Source organism: Rhodnius prolixus, unplaced genomic scaffold, assembly GCF_049639745.1.
Source record: "Rhodnius prolixus isolate KJV_2025 unplaced genomic scaffold, Rpr scaffold_4, whole genome shotgun sequence".
In the NCBI taxonomy this organism is placed as follows: Eukaryota; Metazoa; Arthropoda; class Insecta; order Hemiptera; family Reduviidae; genus Rhodnius; species Rhodnius prolixus.
In genome coordinates this window covers 28,455,149-28,482,184 of record NW_027411614.1, presented here as the reverse complement: position 1 = coordinate 28,482,184, position 27,036 = coordinate 28,455,149, and the positions used below count along the sequence as shown (strand labels likewise).

Below are 27,036 nucleotides of genomic sequence, written 5' to 3'. Positions count from 1 at the left end.
TTTAATTTAGCATTATTATAATCACATACTTGTCATTTAAATAAGATTTTTTATAAAAGATTTATGAGCAAAATTTGAAAACAAGTTATAAATGATATCATTACTTTCAAACGAATTATTAAGTGATAAATCTGAGGGGAAAAATAATTAGTTCCAAATTGAGAAGAGACAGATTAGGGCCCTCAGAAATACTGATTATCAGCAGTATTTACCGTGGTTATTTTTCATCTGGGAGCACATAGACCCAGCTCAGAACTAAGAAGTATCCGATTTAAACATCCGATCCTTTTAAAGAAAAGTTACATTGAAATGAAAAGTGAATCAAGAAACTTTTAATTGAAAATATTACAGATAAAACTGCAAACAATGAATTGCAAAAACAATGAGCAAATTATAATAACTCCAACTTTTAAAGAAACCAATCCCATGACCAACTGGGAGTTTGGAAAATATAGCATTTGAACGAATTGATTCAGTCACAGAAGATAGAGAGGGTTACAGTGCTGAGAAAACATATTTTATTATTACAACATGTGACGAACTGCAACACAGAAATGTACGAGGGTCGTTTGAAAAGTCCGTGCAAAGTCAGAGAGATAGCACCACTGGCGCGTATCGAGGTTATGTTTAGTTAGTAGCATCTCTTGGAAGAACACGCACTAAGTTTCAGCCAGATCGGTCTATTTCTTTGTGTTTGGCATTCGTTTGAATCGAGGAAGTCGAGTGATTTTCAAAAAATGGACGAAAAAGAATTTCGTGTGTTGATTAAACACTACTTTATGAAAGGCAAAACGCCTCAGGAGACTAAAGAGAAGCTTGATAAACATTATGGTGACTCTGCACCTTCGATTAGAACAGTTTATAAGTGGTTTCAAAATTTTCGGTGTGGCCATATGGGCACAAGTGACGCTGAACGTTCTGGACGCCCTGTTGAGGTTACTACTCCAGAAATCATTGATAAAATCCATGATATGGTGAATGACAGAAGAGTGAAGGTGCGTGAGATTGCTAGTGCTGTAGGCATCTCGAATGAACGGGTACATAATATTTTGCATCAACATTTGGACATGACAAAGCTATCCGCAAGATGGGTGCCGCGATTGCTCACGCTTGACCAAAAACGAAATCGTGTGAAGTGTTGCAAGGACGGTTTGCAGCTGTTCCAGAAGAATCCGCAGGACTTTAAGCGTCGTTTCGTCACTGTGGATGAAACATGGATACATCACTACACTCCTGAGACCAAAGAACAATCTAAACAATGGGTTACCAAGGGGGAATCTGCGCCAAAAAAGGCGAAGACCGTTCCTTCGGCCGGAAAGATTATGGCGACTGTCTTTTGGGATTCGCAAGGAATAATCCTCATCGACTATCTGGAAAAGGGTAAAACTATTACAGGTGCATATTATTCATCGTTATTGTACCGTTTGAAAACCGAGCTGCAAGAAAAACGCCCACGATTGGCCCACAAAAAAGTCCTTTTCCATCACGACAACGCACCAGCTCACACCTCAGCAGTTGTGGTCGCAAAATTAATGGAAATAGGGTTCCAACTCGTTTCACATCCCCCCTATTCTCCAGACTTGGCTCCCTCGGACTACTATTTGTTCCCCAATATGAAGAAATGGCTGGCGGGAAAAAGATTTTATTCAAACGAGGAGGTGATTGCAGAAACGAATGGCTATTTTTCAGACTTGGACAAATCCTATTATTCGGAAGGGATCAACAAACTAGAGCAGCGTTGGACGAAGTGTATAAGCCTAAAAGGAGACTATGTTGAAAAATAAAAAAGGTTTACTCCAAAAAATTAAGTAGTTTTTATTTTTGCACGGACTTTTCAAACGACCCTCGTATTAATTGTTAATTTCAATGTTAAACTATTTTATTACCTACTAATAGTTACTTATACTTCAACATTTAAAGAAAATAATAATATCTTTTTATTTGCATCGATAAAAAGGACATTTTTGCTAACGCACTTTTAGCAATAACTTACCAAAAACTGATGCGATTCCAGAAATAAAGCGTTCTCAAAAGTATTCTAAGTATTTAATAGTGGATCAAGAAGGAAGATTAACGTGTAGTGTTACAGTCCATGCCCTGAAAAGCAATAGAATGCTTCTAATGCCATATTTCAAGCGGCAGACGTCAAAATATTCAGCAATAATTCAATGTAAGACGCAATAATTTATGATGCATTGAGAAAAGATAATGAAAGGCAAAAAGCTGTTTCTGTTGAAAGATCTTTCACTGTTTATTAAGGACATGTCTTTATAAGTTTTAATCGAGGAATATTTGTGATTAACTATCTAAATCTCAACAACAGAATGTAAATTATGTTTAATATTTGTTTACTGGTGCAAGGAAAACGTCATTCTTCTAATATTTACCGAGAATATAGCCTTAAGCAGCTGAAATGAATGTAGAGCACCTTATTGGATGCAGCCACATACTTAACGAGTGGGAACATAGGAATGCATATAGATGCATTTAAAGCATAAGGTTTGCTTTCTGTTACATACTCCTAGTACTAGCTGTTGGCTGTAGTACACTATTTATAGCTGCCAAGTAATGACTAATCGTTCGGCTTTACTCTGTCTCACCCGGGTCCGCTCTGTGCTCATGTCCAATTCACAATGTACTTTATGGGCGCGGCATCGTTTGTTCTACTCCCGCTCTGGTCTCAAAATCTCCGCTGACGTTCTCCATTATCTTCTTGGTCTAGTGTTTTCTGCTTAAACAATAGAAAAAAATAGCTGGAATTATCTCTTTATAAAGATCGTGTTGTAAATAAATAGCAAGAAAGAATAGAGTAACATATTTTCGTAAAATTCTCCACTTTTAACTAAATAATGCACTTATATTTTGTTTTGTAAAGATAATCAATTGCAGCAAAAATCAGTCCTTTCATCAACAAATAGTAAGCAACCATTACCAGTTTTACGAATCAAAATACGTGTATAATTTTATACTTATTTTTTGTTTGCTTCAATTAGTGACCATAAATTCTATTTACTTGTGCGAACCGACCACTTTGAGATAGATAATAAATAAACGGCTGAGTATGAGATTATGATGTCAGCAGATCTTCTATTTCCTAGAGATTATGCATGTACAGTATTCTGATCAAGTTACGTCCAAGCTAAAGAGAGAGCTCAACTTTTTACTTTTTTTACTAATTTGTTGCTATCCATTTAAAATATATATTGATATTAAATTCTTTGTCACTGTATTACGATAAAACTCTGCTGCAGAATTTATATTGTAAAATAATTGGCCGATTTAACATTGTCGAAATACTTTATAAAGTTAGCTGAATTTTTGGTGCTTTTCAGAGTTTAGGTTGGAGCAGGGGTTTATGAAGGAAGGGTATAGATTTTCACTAAGAAGTGAATGTATCCACTCGTGTAACAGAAAGGATGGTTTGCGCTGAGAGAAATCTGAGAACAGGAATCGAAATTTTCATATTTTTGGCTAGGTAGATTGCGCTTAAGGCTCTGGTGAACTTTTGCAATATGTCATCTTCTGTTTGAGAGCAATAGAAGATCTAACAGAGCTCTTTCAGGGCTGATCATGCTAACAAGACAAAATTAGGGCATCTGGATACTTTATTGGGATTACAGGTATAACTAAGGACTACGATAAAATATCTCTTAGAGAATGATGCTGGATATATCAAACACATCAAGCAAAGAGGATGATGCTGAAACTTAAACAGAAAAAGGGCCTCAATCAAGAAAGGAACCTGAATATTTTTACTAAGAACACTAAGCTTCAAAAGTATCTCTACAGAACAGGCTAACCAACTTGGAGCCTCTGTACAAAAAGAAGGAAACATCTCTTGTATCCTGCTTGATTTTCTTGCAGTGGCAAGGTTGAATATGAGATCTTCGACCTTTAGAGACAAGAGAGTCAGAAGAGACTTAAAAAATGCGAGAAAAAAAATTGTAGACTTTATGAAACTGTGGTGACATTTTTCTTACTATAACTTAATAGAGATCGCCTTTGGCAACATAACCTGCTGAACCCAATTCAGGTGCTGGAAAGTTTGAAGAAATCCTTGAAAATTTGTTCCTAGGAAATCACAAAAAAGTTGGCAAACCCCTTCACAATAATGTTATTAATGCTCTAAAAATGACAATACTGAAAAGGTTTCAAAGTTCGCAACTTTTCGCTTACCAAATAAGAGAAACACAAATTTGTATCAGTCGAAACAGTTGCTGTCGAAAATTAATTTAATTTTACATTATTAATTGAAATCTTGTTGTTTTTTTGTATTTAACCAACAAAAAAAAATGAGAGAAATAAGATTTTTAGGCTCTTAGAATTGATGATTGTTTTAAATAAGACTGCATTATTGTTGACGCCCTAATACGAGTTGACATTTATTGTCGGGCACAAAATGTATTGCATAAACAACAGCCATTTGCTTTAACTGTCTAACAGTTTTGTTTCTTCTACAATTAAATTAGCTTGTATAAAAACAGTTTATATCAACCGAAGCCCATCTTCTTTCGGTTCCATTTTGTTCATCAACTGTTTCAAGTACCAGCAACATCTGTTTAGTTAAAGTATATTACATACATGCCAATGAATTTAAATTACTAATGGTAAGAACAAAAAAACTTAAAACAAATAATGAAACTAGATTATATTTTGCAACATCAGAATCAAATGGTTCATAGTGATTACTTATAAGTTAATTTAATTCTTCAAAAAGGCATCTAATGAAGATATTATACAGGGTGGGGCAAAAGGTATGAACCGGTTTTAAAGGGATGTAAAACAAGAACAATTCAACTTACAGAAATTATGTTTATATTGTTTAATTCAGTACAGAATCTAGTTTTTTACATTAAGTTTGAAAGATGATATCACGTAGGTGGCGGCCGTCAGCCGCGACGCACTCTTGAAGGCGAATTCTGAAGTTTTCAACCGCTCTTCTGCACATTTCGATGGGTATTGCCGTAACTTCCTCTCTGATTCTGTCCTTAAGTTCTTCCTGTGTTTAAACATCGTCCACAAACCACTTCAGAATTCGCCTTCAAGAGTGCATCGCTGCTGACGGCCGCCACCTACGTGATATCATCTTTCAAACTTAATGTAAAAAACTAGATTTTGTACTGAATTAAACAATATAAACATAATTTCTGTAAGTTGAATTGTTTTTGTTTTACACCCCTTTTAAACCGGTTCATACCTTTTGCCCCACCCTGTATTTGTGCAACGCCCTTTAATGAATAACTATTTATGTACACTATGTAAGGTGCTTTATGTTTTCACTAGATTCTTCAAAACATGCCAAAAATCTATCTATTTATGCAAAAAAAGATTTAAAACATTTTGATCATTAATCATCTGAAAGATTAGAATGGCCATTTTACAGAAAAATCATGAAAGCCGTCTCTGAAAAATTTACGAAACTCACAGAAATGTATTCTATAATGCATTTGTCGGTTCATTGAATTCATTCAGTGTTGGAAATTCCATTAATTCTTCTAAAGTTAGTTGGCATTAACTAGATGTTTACAGAATATCTTAAAAACAAAACTGTGGTAGGAACCTGAAACTTGATCTGCTCTATTATTAGGAACAAATTGGATGGCGCAAGATCGACGGTGAACCCATCGTCGCAGGGAGAGGTAAAACAAAAATCAATTCCACCTAGTTCTTGATTACCTGTTGGGTCAATTCCAGTTTGCAGGATCCTGCAATCTTTGTTCTGAAATAGAGCTCATTTTAAATTAATTCAAGTCCAGCTTTTCTGAGACTAAGCTGCGTACAGACTTTCCGTACGTTCACCGTGGAGCATCAATGATTTGCTACTTGGGTTGGATGGATTCGTAATCGATAATTATCCCTTTAATTCCAAAGCCTTATTTTTTTACTCCTATCAGGAGAAGTCATTGCAATCGTACAGATTAAGATACTGGGTTTTTATTTGTTTGTTTGAGGAACTCACTAGTGGTTAATAACAATTAGAGTGTTTGGGAGTCTATTTTTCTACGTAAGAAGAAAACAGAAAAATCGCTTTAAGTTCAAATTTACGTTCTTCCTCCTCTTCAGTTCATCCTATCCTAGCAAGAGTCGCTCAAGGAAGTATTCTCGCTCCACTTCTCTTTACCCTGTACACGGCTGATCTTCCGCTCCATCCTAACACTACAATTTATTCGTATGCCGATGATACGGCCATCCTATCCCATAATTCAGATCCAGTGAACGCAATCCGATCCATCCAGTCTCATCTTCACATCCTTGAACCCTGGTTTCGCAAATGGAGAATAAAGGTCAACGAGTCTAAATCTCATTACAGAACCTTTACCTTCAATCACAAGGTACTCTCCCACCAATTTACCTGAACCATATTCCTATTCCTCCGGCAGATAAGGTGCGTTATCTTGGACTTTTACTCGACAAGCGCCTTACTTGGAACCCTCAAACTCGACTCAAGCGACGGGAACTTTACTTACGTTACCGAAAGTCCAAAAAACTCCTCGACAAACGCTTCAAATTGTCTCTTACAAACAAAAAGAAACTACACAGCTCTACTAGCCCCAATCTGGACATACGGACTTGAACTGTACGGTACTGCAAAGCGTTCTAATCTCAACCGTATCCAATCCCTTCAATCTAAAATCCTACGCACAATCCTTAACGCTCCTTTCTACGTCCACACTGATCTAAATATCCCTTTTGTCCTTGACCTAGCCAAATCCCGTTACACCAAATTTCATTCCAAACTTTCCCAACACTTCAACCCACTCATAAACAATCTATCCCAAACTACTCTTCCTTCAAACCCTCGCCGAAGACTGAAACGTCGATGGCCTCACGATCACCTGATCGCATGATAGAAAAGGGCATCCTTCGAATTCATTTCAACGGCATCTTGCGTTAGTCGACTCATGATGTTTATCGTTGGATGGCTCTCATTCAAATCTTTCCAGCCATTTTTATTTATATATTGTAATGCGATTTACTTTTTGCTAATAGGCAGTTACAAATTAAATAAAGAGAGTTAAAAAAAAATTCAAATTTGATATTTTAATTCGGTGCCAACCACAGGACCGGATGACAAGCTATTTGACAAAATCAACCAGCTGAATACTTCCATTTTACTAAATAAATTTTGTAGCATTATCCACGCAAACGATAAATTTCAAAAATCTTTACTCATGTTTAGTGTTGTAAAAATTCTATTCGTTTCATAGCAATGTTCTAAATTTTAAAACATTTTTATAACCAGATTTATTTTGTAAAACTGAGCGCGTTTTCTAACATACTATGTGTACTATGTGGTTACAATGTTCATCACCAACTTATCATTCAATGAATGAAACCATCACCCAATGACAATTAAAAAGCTTTACTAAGATAATATGGTTTCACCATCTATAACTTTATGTAGTTTTCACGTTTGATAGAAGTGGTCTTATTAGAAAAAATTGGGCTGTACAGCAATTTTAGAAGGAGATTGGGACGGACACATGGAACTACTTTCATGTTAATAACTCGAAACATGTAGGGAATAGTTGACTTGAATTAGAAGATTAGCTGAAGTATTTCCTGCATAAAATATTGCGATCAATAATTTGTATTATTATTATAATTTACTTGAGAAAAAAAATAGTAATAATTTAGCTGAGTGATGCATCTAAATGGCACACAATACAAGTCCAAGGTTGACAGACTTTGAACATTTTATGGGAAGAGAATTCGTTCATCAGAAAAGTGCTAATAAACATTATTACGAAACAATTACACAGAATTTATAGAAAGAAGTGCAATGGTACAAGATATTACGATGTAAATTGTTTTCATTTTTCGAATTTAATTTAATTAACAGGAATGAAACCTTATTTCGTTTTTCTCTTTCATTTATTTGTTACTTAAAACTGTAAGTAATATTTAAAAACTATTATACATTCATACATTTATTTGAATGATAATTAAGAAATTGTGCATGCAAGTTCTCCATAAGAGAATATTAAAATTTTCTGTGAATGTTTTCGATTCTAAAATATATGAGCAAAGTACGCTGTTAGGTTAGAGCGACATCTCTTCCCTCCATTCATATTAAAATTTTAACAGATTTGGTTTTGTAAGCTATTTCAATCACTTTTCTATCTGTGAAGTAAGGAGGTAGCCCAACAGGTTGTGGAAGTACTTAAAGGTTGGTAAAGATTATAAAATGGATTATGATAGTTTGATGTAACCAATATCCTTTACATCTTCAAATAAAGATTAAAGTAAGATTAGGCCAACCATTGATTATTCAGTTGTTTATTTTTATAATGTAAGTGTATGTGTGTCAATAAACTTATTAGATAAAAATATTTTTGTCGCTTGGCATGATTAGATGTTAGTCTATACTTATACAAAACATAAATAAACGTAAATTCAAACGCAATCTTAGCGTGTTCCTTGTACCACCCAAACGTAATTACTTAATTCTTGACCACGTAAAGAAGAACGCCCAAGGGTTTGTTGTCCTATTGTAAGAAAAGTACTACCGTTATGAATAGCGATAGTCCTGCATACTCAGGCTAGACGAAATGTTTTGATAGTCATCCAGCAAGTTGCCTGCCTCAGGTAGCTGCCAGGACCGGATCTCTTAAGGGTATAACCTCTCCTCATCCTTTACATGCACATACAGTGTAAGCGCACTTCTTTACAAAATAACTAGGCCAAACTGTAAGTGCCGAATGTTTTCAAGAATTGTTACAATTTACTGTGTAAACTGCTGTTTCTATTTGATGGGCAACAATCACTCAAAAAATTTTGAAATATATAAAAAAATAAGAATGTAATTTGAACTTTAATCTATTAGTTTTTGTCGGTCACTTTTTTACAAAATACTTCACAACGGTTACAATTAAATTTCACCAATGTGGTAGTAAATAATGTTACAATTTTTAAAAACCAATTTCTTACGTTTCTGCACCTTTTTATTGAAAAACAAATGGATATGAATATCGATTCCCTCTAATAAAAAGGATAGTAAATTGAAACAAATAAATGCATCTCCTTTTAGTGGTGCTGCATATTTGGATTTGAAGAGTGTTAAATTTAAATAATATCTCTGTAGTTTCTTCTGCCTGTTTCGAAGTGTGTTGATCAGTTTTTGAAACTTCCATTCAAACAAAGCAAACAAACAGTTTTGAAGCTTCTAATAGTTTACGAAGAATGTATTCTTTAAACACTCGATTTAGGTAAGACCAACATGTAAAGGTGAATTGGTATTGCTGCAATTCAGGTTTTACGTTAAACATTGATTGTTTTCGTTTCGTTAAAATAAAAATGATTACTTAATGTAACTTTAATTATTATTTAGCTGACTGATTTGATGTCTCTAAGAAATGAAAAGCAACACTGGTTCTCCTCGGAATAAAGGACGCAGCTGAAAATTAGCAACCATTTCGCTCATATCTCTCGGCATTCTTAGTAATCTAAAGATTTAATGAAGCATAATTGTGAAAATATAGAGTTACAAATAAAAACTTCTTTCTGTTGATAAATTTCAAGATAAGTAAGCATTAAATCTTTGCTTAATTGCATTTTAAAGACAATATCGACAGCATTTCATCCAGCCTACCCGAACATTTCTCATGCGTTGCTTTTCTGATTGATCATTGCCGAGAACTGTGGAAATGCTCACCAGAAATGATCATTTAAGTGTTTATTAAGAGATTTATCAGAAAAAATGCCATCAAAAGAATTGTTTAAACTTCTAATTTATTGAAGAGATAACGATTTATACTTGAAGATTAAGTTGTATGGTTCTGAAAGATTAGCTAGGATTTATGGTTCCAACCTTCCAGAACTGCCAATTCCATTTAGAGAAAAAGCGCATTATCATTATTATTATTTCTCTTGCAAGGTTACAACAATTTTTAGTTTTCCCTAAAGAAATTCGTGAAACATAATCTGATTTACTGATCAGAACTTCAGAACAAATAGGATGGCGCTGAACCCATGATTCTTGAATTGTCTGTATGGTTGAATCAATGTTTTGCATATTTTTAATTGCACCTTTGTGCCCTAATACGACGTAGATTTAGTCTTCTCCTCTATCCGGATCATTTGCATTTTGCACTTACACTTTTTATGTATTTCATCAAAAAAAAGCTAGTATTAAGTAGAGAGAGATTAAAACTTTTGTGAACTGATTTTGCCGTCTGGTAAATAATTTTTTTTATCACAACATTGCAGTAATACTACCAATTAATGAAAAGTAGAAGTTAACTTACCTTTCTTTAAAATTTAAATTTGGCCCCTACATAATTTTAAAAATAAACTTTAATATTAATTAAAAACTAATATTAAATTAATTTCAACAATTCATAAAAATAAAATATAAAAATAAGTATAATTTTCGATAGTACGAGTATACTTACAGTCAACTACCACCTAAGGCACTCCCTATTTGAGTTAGGTCAAGGTCCTCAGGTAATTACAAGAAGAATGAAGATGCTCCTTTGTCTGATCCCACGCCAAGAAATATAGAAAGAATTAGGTTACCGTTTCTAGGAAAGATGCCCAAACAATTCATGTTCATGTTTTTGTAATCAACAGATTAAACAATTTTTTTAAATTTTTACGTTTTAAATGGTAATATCAGATTCTCAATACGAAAAGAGTTATTTTGTAAACTCAGAAAACAGTATATTTTCTAAAGATGTACAGTATTTGTAGTTAGATATAGTTTTAAATGTAATTATTATTAAGCTAATCGATATCACATTTAAATTAGACTACTTTTGCTAGACCTATCAGCTGATATTTCGTAAGGCTATTTTCTTGATCATCTCAGTCCTTTCCAAAAAGTCCAAAAGCACAGAAAACTGAGTGAATTTAACACGATGCAATTTCGAACGTAAAAGCTTGAAAGATATTAATTAGAATGGTGTAAAAATTTGATTAAATCTTTTCAAGGAGTAGATTATAAGCAAGTGATTTATTAATTTTAAAGCAAGTGTACAAAAAAAAATATGAGATGCCTTAACTTTATATTTAATGCCAGTCATTAAATTTACTTAAGTTGGGAGTTGATTGCCATAACTAAATTAGAAGATTTAAGATTAGGAGGTTGTGACTGAACTGTAAATAACGGTGGCTGTGTGGAATGAATTGTCTAAGTATAAAATGATTTTTGGGCTGCTGGTCAGTCTCTTCTAAGGCACCATAGAGAAGAAATTGCATCGTAATTTTAAATAAAACTAAACTCTTTTCTTGACTCATATTTAAAACAATTTAATTTGCTTTCTTACAAAGAACTTGTACATCTGAGAGATACCTTCCATCATTGAATCTTCTTTTGAACTAACAGGTTTGTCAAATCTATCATTCAACTGTACAATCATAAGTACTCTTAGAAGTTCTAACTTTGTATTTTTAAAGAATTCAAATCACAAAATTGTGAACTCCTCGCTCTGGTTCTTCCATTACTTTTTACTATCCCATTTATCAAAGTATAATCATTTTTAGTGTTTATTACAATGCTTTCCTTTTTCTTTTTCTCAGTTAAGGCCAACCAATGGTCTTAAATTCTTTCTCACTACTTCTACTGTATGAAAATGAGAAAAAATAAAATGTTAATTGCAAAATTCTGTAATTAATTTTACCGTATGTATGGTAACCATATTTTATTTTGCGCTACAGTTTGTTTACATTACGCTAGAGCTAATACGTGGTGAGGACGTGGTATTAAGGCTGGTGACCTGTACATAGTTAACTTTCTTATTGAGACACTCTCCAGCTCGCGTACAATCTACGGGCTCCCTTCCTCCAGCAAGACTTAATTGGCCACGGAGTTTACCTTCCCCAACTACTTGTTTCCTACCGTTGCATCTGCATCACTTGCACATTTTAGCGGAACACTGGTGAGATTAAGCGGACAGGAACTACTATATCCAAGTGTTATCCTCATTAATTATTCCGCATTTATTAGTTATTCTGTTTGGATTTTTTGCTTTGTTTTTTTGCCTTGAACTTGTTTTTTTTTTGTACATAATAATTTGAATACGGTGCGTTTAAATAAACAGATTTTTAAATGAAATGGTTCTTATTAATTGGAGGAAGGCAATCATTTATCTCATAATAACAGGAAAACAATTCGAATAGAGCTTATTTGTATTGTGGTACTGGGTTCGATTCCCGGACTAAGCCTTGGATTTTATTTAATGTTTAATATGAGAACTTAATAGTAAAGAATGTTAACTAGTCGCCTCCGTCCACGACACCTAATTCGGCAGTTGGACGTTAAGCCATCCTGAAAAAATAGGCATTACTTTACTTACAATTCAAATGAACATCTTAAAATAATTAAATGTGGCATTTTTGAGATGAAATTTGAAGAGGTTAACAGGTTGTAATTAGGAAGTTAATCATATAGAAAAAAGTAAAGTATCTACAGGATATGAGATTTAGGCCTTCAGTCTGCGAGGAAGTCGCGGGGCCACTGACGATTCAGTCGGCGCGTATTGTTAGGAATGGTCAGAGGAGGCGAGAGACTGTACTAGAGGATTGGAGCAACTAGAGAGAGCAGTATGGAATTTTTGATATTTAATCTTGGCGAGTTGGTAAGGGGATGTTGAGGTCGTTGTGAAGAGTGAGGTTAGTTCACGTAGAAAGGAGCGTCAGCTATCTGTCGAAATAGTTTTGATTGAAATGTCCAGTTCAGTCCGTATGTGTGTAGGTTTGACTGAACCTCACAGCTCTAATCCTGTAAGTCCATATAGGTTTGAGAATAGTGTTGTATATTAAGCGTTTGAGTTCAATGGGTAATTTGGAGCGTCGTCCAAGAAGTCTGTAAAGCAGTTTCGCACGTTTCGTCATTGCTAGTCTTTTAAGTCTAGTATGTGGGTTCCACGCGAGTCGTTTGTCTATAAAGAGCCCAAGGTAGCGCACCAGATCTGTACAAGGAAGAGGATTGCTGAGGAAGAGGACAGGTGGACGGGAGATTTGTTTAAATCAGAAAATCAATAAACAATAAATGATTATTGCTGAAAAATTGTTAGACGATGGTGAGTAACCGTTGGTAGTTAATGACTTCATCGAAGTAAATATACAATTTATTTTTAATTGAACTGTTTAGTGATTTTGACTTTTCCTGACATTTTGTTTTCATCACTCTTGCTGTCACAAAATGATGATTCCACCTTTAAAAGAAGATTCGAAACCATGATGGAGTACAAAAAACAAACATCCATTACGGATAAAAATCAATGACTCACTACAGCACTTCATACCCAAAGACATTTTAATAATTACATTAAGATGACATTTTCAAACATTTTATTCCACTATCTTTTAATAAGAACAATTTAAAAAGTAAAAAAAAAAAAAAATCATTTCAAATACTAGTGGCTGATAACGTTTAAGGAGTTGTCACGAGAAAAGAGTTATATTAATTTGAAAGAAATTTATGTTAACTTTGTTAGCTCATGCAACAGATGCATAACACATGCATCTAAACAGAAAAAAAATACATAAGTATATGCATTCAAAAGAAAAATATCTAATGGAGTTCAATGACTCCAACATTAATTAATTAGTATAGATAATTAAAAAAAAAGTAGCAATCTAATGCCTGAATTTATTAAACATAAATAATTTCTGCTATATCATGATTATTTTCATAATTCCAACTGGTTTTAACCTTCATCCTTGTCCAGAGATTATGGTTCGCTCATCAGGTTCGTCTGGAGAATGTTACCTTATCTCTTACGAAGATTCTAACACAGCTGTCTTCTTTGATTGTGCCTAGATTAGATAACATTAGCGAATGTCAATTATTGCAATTATTCCTTTTGTACTTTCATTAGAATATAATGTCAAAAATCTATTTTATAAAACTTAAGCGATGAGAAAACTGAATGCTAAATTGAATTAACAGAAAAATATAACACTAGTGAGTAATTTAAAAATTAATAAATTAAAATTATTAATAAATAGTAGGTACTTATTAAAAATTAATAAATTTTCATGATATTAAATAATAGTAATATTTTGTCTCTTCTTGAGAGTAGTCACCCAATGTTATTATTATTATTATTATTATTATTAACTTATAAAAATATTTGCTAATAAGTCATTTGATCAGTTTAATGCCCCCTCCCCAAAAAATAACTAATGGATTGAAGTTAAATATCATTATACTATCCACACATCAAAACATAACAATCGTACATTCCAGATCGATATAGTCATCTTTAGATTTAGAAATAATACTCTATTCTATTGGCAATGGAGTACTTGTGAGACAATATTTAATTTTTCCTTTGCTGATTTATATTGCTGAATTTCTATATAAAATGAAACAATGACTTTATAAATTGGTTGATATGGATTAGTTCTTTATTTAAGAGGGAGATCGCGAAAAAGAACAAGTAAGCAAGCCCAGGTAGAAGCTGAGTAGATGTTTATGAGCGTGTCTTTACAGTCGAACACAGTACTCGAACCAGCTCACTACACATAATGGATACTGTAACTTTGAAACATCACTTGGAGTCATTAATCTTAATCTAATGTCTAAATAGTTGAATGCACTCGGATTAAAGTTGCAAATCATTAGACATTGTCACGAATTACGGCCTGATTCTGGGCTTTTTACTATTTCTCTTCATTCTCTTGGAATGAACAATCCTACACTCTCCTGACATTTGATCTGGTTCTAAACTTTAAAACAAAAACAGATTTAATTAATTGTCAACTAATTTCTGTTGATCATCTTCTACGTTACAAACTAGTCATCTTAATAACCGAACTGTTTAGGATGATTGCTGTAAATGTCAGAGAGTTTTAGATCGGATATTTTTGCTCTTAATTCATTAATTCCTTTAGGGTTTAATCTAGGAATTAATATAGAAAGGTCAAATCAGATTTAGGATTCATACTATAAAAAAAGTCAATATTATGATTTAGTTCTGATATGCTGATAATTAATTTAATGGTAATTGACCTGGCGGGAGTAATAACGCATGTATGTCCCAAATACTTCATTTTAGTGACTACGGCGGTGACAGGAAAACGTAGAAGCGTGGTTCAATTATGAGCTGGGTTACTAATCTTCAATGCCTGCTCCTTAATTTAGTCCTACTTGGAAAGGCTAAAGAAATGGGAAAAAAAGGTTGGACGGTCTTCTAGTGTTATCTGAGCGGTCTTCAGTGAAGCTGGGTTACTCAGCGCCAGGAAAGACGACCACTAATTAGTCTTAAGATGTTGCGGACTGACTTTTTTTTTTTAAAGAAGGTTTAGAAAACATCTGTTCAGGTTGGGTCAAATCCATGCAAAGCTCCTGAGCAAATTATAAAAAAAAAGGTTAAAGTAGCAAATAAAATCTTGAACGCGTGGCGTTCGCTAGTTAGCAAAAAGAGATCCTTTGCAAAGACCCGAGATGTTAGAGCAAAAACGAGGGTGGGAGAACACTGGATCTCTCGATGAGCGAATTTTCTATTGCTCCAAGCGGTCTACAATAATAAGGTGATGCTCTGTGAAGAGGACCATAACTCATTTTTTTCTAATCTAATGTGTACTTAATAGTAGTAATATTGAATCCCTACTTCAAATGATATTTAAAAGTAACAAAATTTTATTAAAAATTTCGAATCTTTGCAGAAACTCTGTCAAGAAGAATTATTGAGTTCTTAATGATAAGTATTTCGCCTCGAATTTGTTCACGTGCGTTAACGTCTAAGTCTCAGCGCATGTAAAGCGGAACGCTGCTTGAAACGAAGTTTAATATCCTTCATTAGACTTGTTACAAACTGAACTCAGAATTCAAGCAAAGAATTTTCAAACACTGATTACTCGAGGTCCATAAAGTAATGATGGCTGTTAGACTCAATGTTTAATAAAATATATTGGTTAAGAAATTCTTTGTATTAATTCATTTTATTTTAATTATTTATGAACAATTTAAAATAAAACCTTAATTATTTCTAATTATGAGAGATAGACGTTAACTGTTAAAAGTCATTAATATTTTACGTTAGCATGATGACTATGTATCGTACAAAGTAATATATAAAATATTTAAAAATGTGATCACAGGTTATATTTAACACAGTCAGTGTATCATTATTATTATTAATACACTCGTGTTGATGTCCCGGGCGTGTACTCGCTGGCCAGACGGCCACTCAAGCTAAGAAAGGAATCCGTAGAATGAGAGAGCAGTAATATGTGTGATGAACTTCATAGCGTCTTGTGCAATGATGCAGAGTCCTTGCTTCGACCTGACTTCTTAATACCTTCAATTTGGTCGCACTTTAACAACTAAGATAACTGACAAATATAGTATTTTCTCATATTTTTTATTGTTCATCGTTAAAACATTTTCAATATTTGTTTATTTGGATTGTTTTAAATAGCTTAGTGAAGTACTCTGTCCAGTTATCGATTCCACCTAATGTTAATTTCATCTTTGAATAAGATTTATTAGTAAACACCAAAAGTTAGCCAATTAGCTAACTCATCCTTCCTTTAGCTAAGTACTTCATTAAGACATATTGGACTCTTGTATAGTGTTTACTGGGTATGGATTTATTATTAAATGTCAATCATTTGTCACCAACTACCTAAACATTGTAAAACAGCCTGTTCCTTTATGTGTATTATCTTTGAACTTATTGTAAAGAATAGTTTGCCAATAATAGGTTTTTATTTGACCATAAACTGAAGAAGTGATATTTTCAGTGCAAATATTTAAAAAGATGTGCATCAAATGGGTCATTTGAAAATAGTGTTAATTGTTAAATTTTATCTATTGTTCTACGATCAAAACTTAAGACTACTTCAGAAATCTGTTATCATTTAATCAATAAATATTATTGTATGTTTGAACTTATCTTCAGCACACATAAGTGTTCGGGTTTAACTTAGGTAGCAGACGCTACTTGATTTTATTGGAATTCACTACATCATTTGAAAACGTAATTTTTCCTCCATATCGTCTTAAGTGATTACGTTACCTTTATTTACAGTGGGTTGAAGAATGCCTTTGCTCTGCAGGAATCGAACAGCCAGTTATTTATCTAAAATTTCTCTGAGTAATTGAATTAAGATAGTTAAATATCAACTCAGAGGGTGAAGAAAATAGACCTAAATCTATTTAAAGTTAGAATAGCTTGACAATGTTGCACATATGCAAGTGCAATGCTCTAAGCAAACACTGAAGAGCTTGAAAAGGCGCCTTAGTATAGCTCGAAGGCTTTTCCCACGAAGTGAGCTTTTCTACGCCCAGTTTAACTATAGCTGAGCTGTTACATTACGTCAATCAGCAAGAAAAAACTAGGCAAACGTTTCCATGAGATCAGGTATTGCACTATTAGGATAGTTTAATGAAATGCTCATTCTGATTGCATTCCAAACGTGAATTAATTAAACTTCTAATTTTAAAGTAGCTTAAATGATTATTAAAAATTCAAAGTAAGACAGAATTTCCAAATAAGATTTTAATGGAAACATTGTGAACTTATTTTTTTGAAAAACGTAGGTTTTGAGATAATTATTGTAAGATTATGACTGATGGTTTCAAAATGGAATATAAAGTTTGAATATCACAAATCAGTTGAAAATTCAAAGTATTTGTCCACAATTGTTGTCAGAAAGCAAGACCAAACTTTTGAGTTACAAACATTTATTTCAGCTTTTATGTTCAATATAAACTCCAAAAAACAAAAATTAAATCCTTTAATACATTCTGTTATTCTGTTTAGAACAAAATTGAAGATTAAATACCCAGGCAGGTCTCTAAAACAGATTTTTAGATCAAACCTAATTTCTAAATCTGGTGCCAATCAAATCCTTTTTTTTTTTGACGTGAGAAAGAAAACATATAATCAGGAATGTTTGACTAAAGATTATTTGACTGCAATAAAAAGGCCGAAAAAGAAAGAACGTTTAACTAAATTATCCAAACAAGATATGAAAGAGAAGTCTTAACACTCGACATGTCACCTGAACCTGACCTCGCACTAAAAGAGATACGTATCTTTGTTATTTTTTGCTGCGTTCCCTTTTCCTTCCAAAGCTAGTTTTGTTCTCAACCACCGCACAACGATGTGGGAACAAAATTATATCACTGTCTTTAACAGTCCAATATTGTCTGAGGTTAAGTGCTATGAATGAAATGATAAAAAAATTAAAAAAAAAAAAAAAGAACAAAAGTAATGATTATTTATTGATTTATTGAACTCATTTTTTATCATTCAAATAACTCATTAATCCATTCAAAGGAAATTTTATCTTAAAGGATGATTAAGTATTGAAAATATTAATCATATTTGATTAAAAAGTGCATTAATATCATTATTATTTAAGGATCGTCAACATTTAAGGACTTTCCGCTATTAATAGTAAGTTTTCTTATTATATAAAAGGGTTATCATAACTATTATTTCAATAAATCACATTTTCTAAACTTAATTAACTAAAAATAAAATTCACTCCAAGTCTGATAACATCTTGCAAGTATTATCACCATTAAATTCTTTCATGCAGACATAATTACCGTCTGCAAGTTTTTATTAAATCAGTATATCGGCGTAATCACTTACTTACCAGCATTTTTTATTTATTATATTTTTTGTTCAGCACTAGAAAAAGTCATAAGGGACTCTGGTATCCAGGTTGGAGGCTCGGTGTTTAATAAATCAGTCCAAGTTCTAGCGTATGCCGACGATGTGGACATTATCGGAAGGTCTTATCGAGCAGTAGAAGAAGCATTTCTCGCTCTCGAACGCTCTGCCCGAATTATGGGTCTTAATATTAACGAGGGCAAGACAAAGTACTTAGTTATGGATTCAGATACAAGGCCACAGACTCCGATCTCCATGGGCCATTACAAGTTTGAAACAGTTCATAGCTTCGTTTATCTAGGATCCCAGGTGAATTCTAAGAACGATATTTCTGCAGAAATAGCAAGTAGGATCGTAGCAGCGAATAAGTGCTATTTCGGCCTAAAACGGCAGTTAGGTACCCGCTTTGCTTCCAGGAAGACTAAATGCCTACTCTACAAAACTATAATCCGTCCCGTCCTTACCTACTGCTCAGAAGCATGGTGTCTCACCAGAGCGGATGAGAACAAATTGTTAGTGTTCGAGCGCAAAATTCTCCGACGCATCTACGGACCAGTTCGTTACGACGATGGCGAATGGAGAAGGCGGACGAACGCAGAGTTAGCCACCCTCTACAAGGAGATAGATATTGTTAAATGGATCAAGTTGGGTCGGCTTAGATGGGCAGGACACGTGGCCAGAATGAACAATGATGAACTGCCTAAGAAGTTGATGCTGGCGCGACCTGATAGAGTTAGGCGGGTAGGCAGGCCCAGGCTACGATGGGAGGACTGCGTTAGGGAAGATTGTCGAGCCATTTTGCGGGTAGCTAATTGGAGGACGGCTGCACAAGAGAGACAAACATGGACGAGACTGATTGAGGAGGCCAGGACTCAGCAATGAGTTGTAGCGCCCATGATGATGATGATGATATTTTTTGTTCACATTGCGCTAATCATATTTACCATCAAAAGCTTTTTAAAAAAAACTGAAAAATTGTTTTTGAACAAACCTTCAGAACAAACAGAGAACAAATTCTCTGGTTTGTATCTAAGCGAAATATCTATTTTCAATTTCCTTGGCAATTTTTTGGTTTTAACTTACGGTGGATACGTACACACATAACACTTTTTAGAAACTACGTATTTCGTTCACAGGCATCTTGAAACGGATATTTATTTCTGGTAAAATCTGAAAATCTGCACGATTACGATACTTCTTTTACTAATGGTGTAAGAGAATGTAAAAATGAACAAAGTGGACACTCAGATGACATTCTCTGACTTCAGGCATAATTATTCTTGGGAAGTCGAATGTTGAATCTCAATAGCCCTTGTTATAATTGTTAGAGAATTGAAATTAGCAGATTTTGGCCTGGGCATAAAAGTATTTCAAAATGATAGATGCGCTATTTCGAGATTTGAATGTTTCGTTTCTAGAATGATCTTAAATTCAGTTTTATATGTTTGATTAGTATACCAAGTCTAAAGACAATCACTGAAGGCGTTAAAGGAATTGAAACCGCTTTGAAATCTAGTGTTTGAGGGTTCAAAGAAAACTACTATTTGCTTTATATGTGAAAACGATGTCAAGCTCTGCGCAGTTTCGATAATGGTATCCACTTCCTCGCAAAACAAAATGCTGCTGTCTACGGATGCTTCCGTGAAAGTGCTAGAGGTATTAGTGGCTGGCAAGCGTATGTACATTTAGGAGGGCAATGGCTCTTAGCGACTCAGCTCTCTTAGCACTACTAGTGTATATGCCTAATTTTTCCCCTTAATTTCAGCCTATTCTAGGCGACAGTCGATTAGGGATTGTATCGTAGCAATTAGCCGTGGCGAAGAGGATTCTTTCGGCCAAGGCTACTTCATAAAAGATTTAGAGTTCTATTGCACTAGGGAAGCGATTATTTGCGTTTACAAACAGAAACTAGAAGTCTCATACCTATCCATGAATATGTCGGTACTTTAAAAAAAACGTAATTTTGCCGCTTGGCTTTCAGAGGCTCTTTGGACGATTGGCACCTAATAATAATAACTGAAAAACAAAGCAGTTCCGCATATTAATCGCAGCGTTTTGTCCTGGAAAAACCAAGTTTTATTTTTTGTAGTTTTACTTGCTTATTGAAAGCTTTAGTGCCATACTTCATGTCATTTTTGAAGATGTAGCTAATACGTCCTGCGATATACCTCCGCTTATAGGCAATTAATCCCTTAAGGATATTACAATTGTGAAGAAATTAACAAGAGGACTAACTGGTTTTCTGGGCGCTGGAAAATGTGTTCAGGTTTAGAAAGCTATCGAGAAAGGTGAAGATTATAGTTTATGAAACCAACTTGAAGCCAACTGTGACATACTATTGGGACATTGATATCCACAAATGATGATATGATCGTTTGAGAGAGAGAGAGAGAGATGCTCCGAAAAAAAAAATTCGTCCTAATAAGTGAGGAAGTTAGGTACAAGATAAAGAAAAGAATGAAGGAGGAATTAGGAGAAACGTACAGGTGTAAGAGTTGATGTATGGATAAGTATAAGAAGGTTTAACTGGTTAGGGTTTTTTTGAAACAAGGAAGTTTCCTAAAAAATTGCTGGAGAAGCGCTCAGGAGGGGCAAGGATTCTTCCTAGGAAGACTGAGAAAAAGGTAGATAGATGACGTCGAAGAGGACCAGTAGTAAAGATTGAATAAAATGGCAAAGGTCCTTCAAGAATCAAGAAGCCACGAAAGACTAAAAATTACGTTTAGAGATCAGATTCAAATTTTGATCCCTCCCCAACGTAACTTATTGCAAAGTACTGCCCAGCTATTAGGAAGCAGGTTTAAAAAGTGGGTATGAATCGTAAATAGTGTGTACCGGCCGAAATTTAATTTCGGGTACGATTATCTGAGCTGTGGTCTTTACTTCATTCACAAACATAAAATTCTTTTGGCACTGGCTCCTTGATATGTTCAAGTCATCCTTTACTGCCGCATCCACAGTAGTTAAGTGTTCTCTAAAAATTCCAGCTGTAAATCAGGATACTGTTTCGGTCTCCAAGAATTTAAGGAAGCAAAAGATTTGTACGCTTGCAATCCGATTTTTTGTTTTGTTTGCAGAAGGTTGAAGGTTGAATAAAATTTCTTTTAAAATAGAAAAACATGTTAACCTACACAGGAAACGTAATATTCTGACCATTGGCTTCCTTTAAAACATATGTTTAGAAATCGGTTAGCAAACCTACTAGAAATATTCAACCAAATGTGTATGGTGTAAAGAAACAATTCATCTTATGTTAGTGTTTGGGGTTCTAAGTGTATGGAGGAGCTGTTACAATAATTTATGACGTGGCAACGTCTTTTGACATTTCCAAGAAACTCATAAGCCACCGTATTTACACTCACATACATATATACCCAAACCAAACAGAACTGGATAGTTTATACATATCTTAACTAACCTTGGTTTGCTAATTTTTCGCCCAGAACTGTCGTCAAGTTGCACTTTGTTAGAGAGATTTCAATTTCCTGTAAGAATGAACTACTTTATATTATTTACACATTGAAGATCTTATTTATGTCTAACAACTGCTTCAATAAAGAAATATTTAAAATGTTATATAAGATCCACGGACGATGGAAAATATCCATACCTAGCTATTTTCCGGCCAACTAAAATTAATAATTAATAATTAATTAATTTCTTTGATATTGAGGCTTTTGTTTATGTTTTGTTCACTGGTTATGATTTTTAAAGCATCAAGAGGAAAAATCGTATATCCATAATCGCAATTTTGTTTTTTCAGAAAAACATGCCAAATAAGTAGGTTTGGTTTTAAATAAGAAGGCTTAATTTCAAATAAATAGGTGTAGTTTCAAATAAGTAGGAATGGTTTCTAATAAATAGGTGTGGTTTCAAAGAAGTGGGTATGGTTTAAAATAATTAAGATTGGATTTAAATAAGAAGGTTTAGTTTCAAATAAATAGGTGTAGTTTCAAATAAGTAAGTAAGTTACAAATCATTAGGTTTGGTTTTATATAAGAAGGTATGGTTTCAAATAAATAGGTGTAGCTTCAAATAAGTAGGAATGGTTTCTAATAAATAGGTGTGGTTTCAAAGAAGTGAGTATGGTTTCAAATAATTAAGGTTGGAATTAAGTAAGAAGGTTTAGTTTCAAATAAATAGGTGTAGCCTCAAATAATTACGTATGGTTTCAAATAAATAGGTGTAGTCTCAAATAAGTAAGTTACAAATCATTAGGTTTGGTTTTAAATAAGAAAGTTTAGTTTCAAATAAATAGGTGTAGCTTCAAATAATTAGATAAGGTTTCAAATAAATAGGTTTGGTTTCAAATAAGTAGGTATGGTTTCAAATAATGTAAGAGGAAATATTGTAATCAGATTGCTTTACGATTTGGATGTTTCAAGTTTAGAAAGAAAAAATTAGTTTTCAACTCGACAACTGGAACATAACTTGATATTTCGTTTAGTTTTAGGTGACCGCTACAGAAAATAAAGTGTGATCGAACGCGGTCGAAGAAACACTTTTGCAACTAGATTTTTTCGGTAGTTGAAAATGTTTTGAGAAATTACATAAATTTTTGTAAGAGAAAATCGATTGTTTTTTTAACAGATTTTTTTTGTGTGTGTATTTTATCGAAACGAATGCGTAAAGATAACTTTTTCTCTCTAATATTTCTAAGAAGAAATATCAACAGATTTTTTAGTATTAAACCCATATATGAATACATGGTGTGATAGACCACTGGCAAATAGTTGGCTGGCTGTTTTCATTTCTGATGACATAAGACAATATTTCTTGTTACATTTCCTAGTAATAGAAACATTCAGCCGTCTATATTATTAATACTTTTTTTTTATAGGCAATCTACTGTTTTAGTGATAAAAAGTGCAGTGAAATAAAGCCATATATGTCTAAAAATAGATAAGTATTGGACAAAGAGCCTGCACTCTATAATCTATTATCTATGAGAGCTACATTAAGCGTATATAATCATAGTCGCAGGTTTTTTTTTATCTATGGTTTCTTTTTTAACAATTTTATCAAAGTCCTTTTTTCAATTATTACAGTTGAAGATTTTACTAATGTCTGTGTAGTTTGATTAAAATGTTCAATCGATTATCCTTAACTTTTTTTTCTGATCTATGTTTAATCTTTAGCAGAATTTACTTTCTTTTATTGAACAAAAATAAATAAGGTCAACTTGTCGGCAATTTTATTAGAAAACTAAAGTCCAATTAAGAGCCCATAAAGTGGTCCTAGATAAGCCCAAGGAGAACTCATTCCCGTCTCCTGGGGTAATAAATCTATCAATAATTACCTAAATATTCAATTCACGCACTATAACACCCTAGATTAGTTACCCTTGCAAATAAATGAAATTTAGAGAGGTGTAGTAGCGGGCCAATGCAGGGGCAGAGGTGGCAAACATTTGTCTTCTTGTTTCGCAGGACGTCTTCCTGCACTTTCTTGGGAGCCACTGCTTTCTAGGACGGGTGGGTCTGTGAAAGGGATTCGCACCCTGGTACGCGTATGAATGGAATGCGTGAATGTAAATAGGTTTAGGATTGTAAATGAGAGAGAGGAATATAGAGTATACACACTCAATGTATATATATTTATCAGGATGAATGTTCTTATTAGGATGATTGTATGAGTGTGTATATAAATTTTGTGTAAATAGGTGATTTTAAAATTTAGGTTAGATCTCTATGGGGTGCGAGGAATATCGAGTACTACCCCAACATTAGTTAGTTAGGTTAGAAGGAAAGAGTTAGGGCAACTAATAGGTTAGTTTCGACAAGATTAGATGTTAAAGTAAATCAAGTAGTATAGTAAAGTGTCTTTTCTCCGGCATTGTTCAGGTGCAAAGGACCTTGGATGTTGCGCACCTTTCAATACAAAACAAACAACAAATGAAATTTATTTGGATAAAATCAAAAAACTGAAAACTATAAACTAGCAGTAGAGAAGTATTCTAGCGTAATCTACTCGTCTACAATCTAAAGTGAATCCATAACTTAGAAATCTTTAAATCTGCTGGAAGCAAAACTCTAATTAAGACCTCTCGCTCCTAAAAAGAAAGAAAATAAAAATCATTAAAACCTCCCATATAAATGTTTGTACTGTGTGATCTTTATTTGTTCTTCTAATACTTTGAAGAAAGCGCTCAATGTGGACCATTTCTAGAACATGAGACCATCTCTAAAAATAAAACCATTGCTACATTAGCTCTGCAATCCACATTACCCGGAAGAATGCAAGTTTTTTTTTAATCTTATTTTAACTTAGAACGAGTGGCTTTTAGTTCTAATAGTGGCAGGATTATAATGGAATAGCCAATTTATTATTTAATTAATCAAGTTTAAGATTTTAAACGCCCATAATTAATTATTAACTACTTAGCTATGACTAGAAAATTATGGAATGATGACAGCGCTTGACACTTAAAGACAAGACACTGTCAGAATGTCTAATGGCTTATGGCCCGTAATGGGTTTAGATTGTTATCACGAAATAAGGATTAAGACTTTGTTCCAATGTAATATTTTAACAGCTAAGAAAAAGATTAAAATTTTAATAATGTTAAAAGGTTAATTGAAATTTAATAAAACTTACTCATCTCAGATGCCAAGGAATTATGTCGCTTTAAAATTATTAGTTGCTCCTGAGTTTTGAATTCATTTTAGAACAATCAGGGAATCTCTTGCTACATGACCCCCAGAGAGCACTCCTCATTGAAGTCTAAGAGTAAGGTTTTGCCCATTACACTATAGCTTTGCTCTTCATTTCTACCAACTATGTCGAAGGCTACCATTGGCGGACGATTCACATGACATCCTGGCTGTGACAGTACCAAAATTGTCTTACAATAAACCATATTTTAATTTTTTTAATATACTTATAGCTACATATGATTAAGTTGCACTTTTCGGCAGCATTCATCAGTCATTTAACTGGTATCTTAAAGAAGTTTGTGCCCACCGACCGCTGTGAGAGATTGATTGATTCTGTCCACTATGGATACACAGGCCTGTCTTCAAGCATTTCATTTTGGGCTAAATTACCTCCAAGTATAATTTGGAAGATAACTAAATTATAACTTTATTATTTAAAAAAAAAGTATATGTAATTTAGAACCGAGATGATCACTGCTGAAGGGGAAAATAATGCTGTGATGATTTTTTTTTAAATAAATTTATTCAAATAACTTCAGCCTCCAATCCAATAATACTGCAATACAGAATATTTATAGGATCTGTTTCGGTGGGTGAATATACATTTTAATATAATTACCTAAAACTGTATCGCCTTCAGCGACAAAACTCCAACTTGCCTCTGGCTGACGTTAACTTGTTTCTCTACGTCTTTGTCTTCTGCATTAGCAAGGAACTCCTCTTCTCATCTAAGAGCAAAAACAAAACACACAACAAAAGAAATAACCTTCAATATTAAAGGACTAAACATTTTATTTAAAACAGTAATTTTTTAAATAACTTAAATTGATGGATAAACATACATTTCTATTTCATTTTCTTAAGCACATTTCTTTTAATGTTTAAACACTTAAAACTATTATTAGTGTTAATAACATTTAAAACTCTTTCGTATACCCAGGGCAATCAGGAATTGATCAAATGTTGAACCCCTTTTCTTTCACTCAAATTAAACTCCATTAAAGAAAAAATTCAAACTAATATCACTATTGTTATTAAATATTATTTTTGATCGAAGTAGTTTGAGAACTCTGAGGAAGAAGTTTGAAGAAGCAAGATCCGGACCTCACAGCGTGGCATGTAACTTGGATTTAGTATAACAACACTTTGAAAACATAATAACAATAATAAGAGACTTAAGGAACACATCTTTCTTGTATACTATGTGCGCCCAGCTTGTGGTCATATCTTAACTTTTTCTTATTTCGTTTTATTTACTTCGTTCTTTTGAACATTTAAACTTATGAATCGTTTTTTTACTCTTTCAAGAACAAATTATAATTGTTTTAGAGTATCACCTCTTAATGCTCTAAATTTCCAAATTCTCACAGAAGATCGAAAGATAATTAGAAACATTTTAAGGCAGCAAATCAGAATGAAATTTAATATAATGAGGTTTTATCACCTGAGAAAGATTTTGCTGAAACCAATTTCCCTACGTTTTGGGTACCATTGGTCCCATTTATCAGGTGCTACTTTAAAGGTGGAGAAATGCATACGTTGTAAACGTTTTATCTGTTTTCAACAGAGGATATTGTACAGCTTCTTTTTTCTTTACATAAAAGTGAATATTGCGACCTGAAATATTTTCGAAATATCTACCCTGACCCTACTTGTATCTTGTATAGTGTACAAAAATATTTAAAGCCCGGTATCAAACCAGATGTAGATTTTTTTTCAATACTGCTTTAATTTAGTGAAAATAATTTTCAAATAACTTTATGAAGACAATCTTGTTACATCATTAACAGTGGTATATCACT

General features: G+C 33.4%; 2 long non-coding RNA genes across 2 annotated transcripts; both read right to left on the bottom strand.

The window, feature by feature from the left end:
- Nucleotides 1–376: 376 nt before the first annotated feature.
- LOC141456051 (uncharacterized) lies at nt 377–11,122 on the bottom strand. Its single transcript, XR_012459562.1, has 3 exons — nt 10,395–11,122; nt 1,994–2,728; nt 377–503 (listed from the first exon to the last, which is right to left on the bottom strand). It is a non-coding gene; the product is annotated as an uncharacterized lncRNA (long non-coding RNA).
- Nucleotides 11,123–13,475: 2,353 nt separating this feature from the next.
- LOC141456052 (uncharacterized) lies at nt 13,476–26,362 on the bottom strand. Its single transcript, XR_012459563.1, has 4 exons — nt 25,854–26,362; nt 25,176–25,401; nt 21,997–22,063; nt 13,476–13,761 (listed from the first exon to the last, which is right to left on the bottom strand). It is a non-coding gene; the product is annotated as an uncharacterized lncRNA (long non-coding RNA).
- Nucleotides 26,363–27,036: the final 674 nt, after the last annotated feature.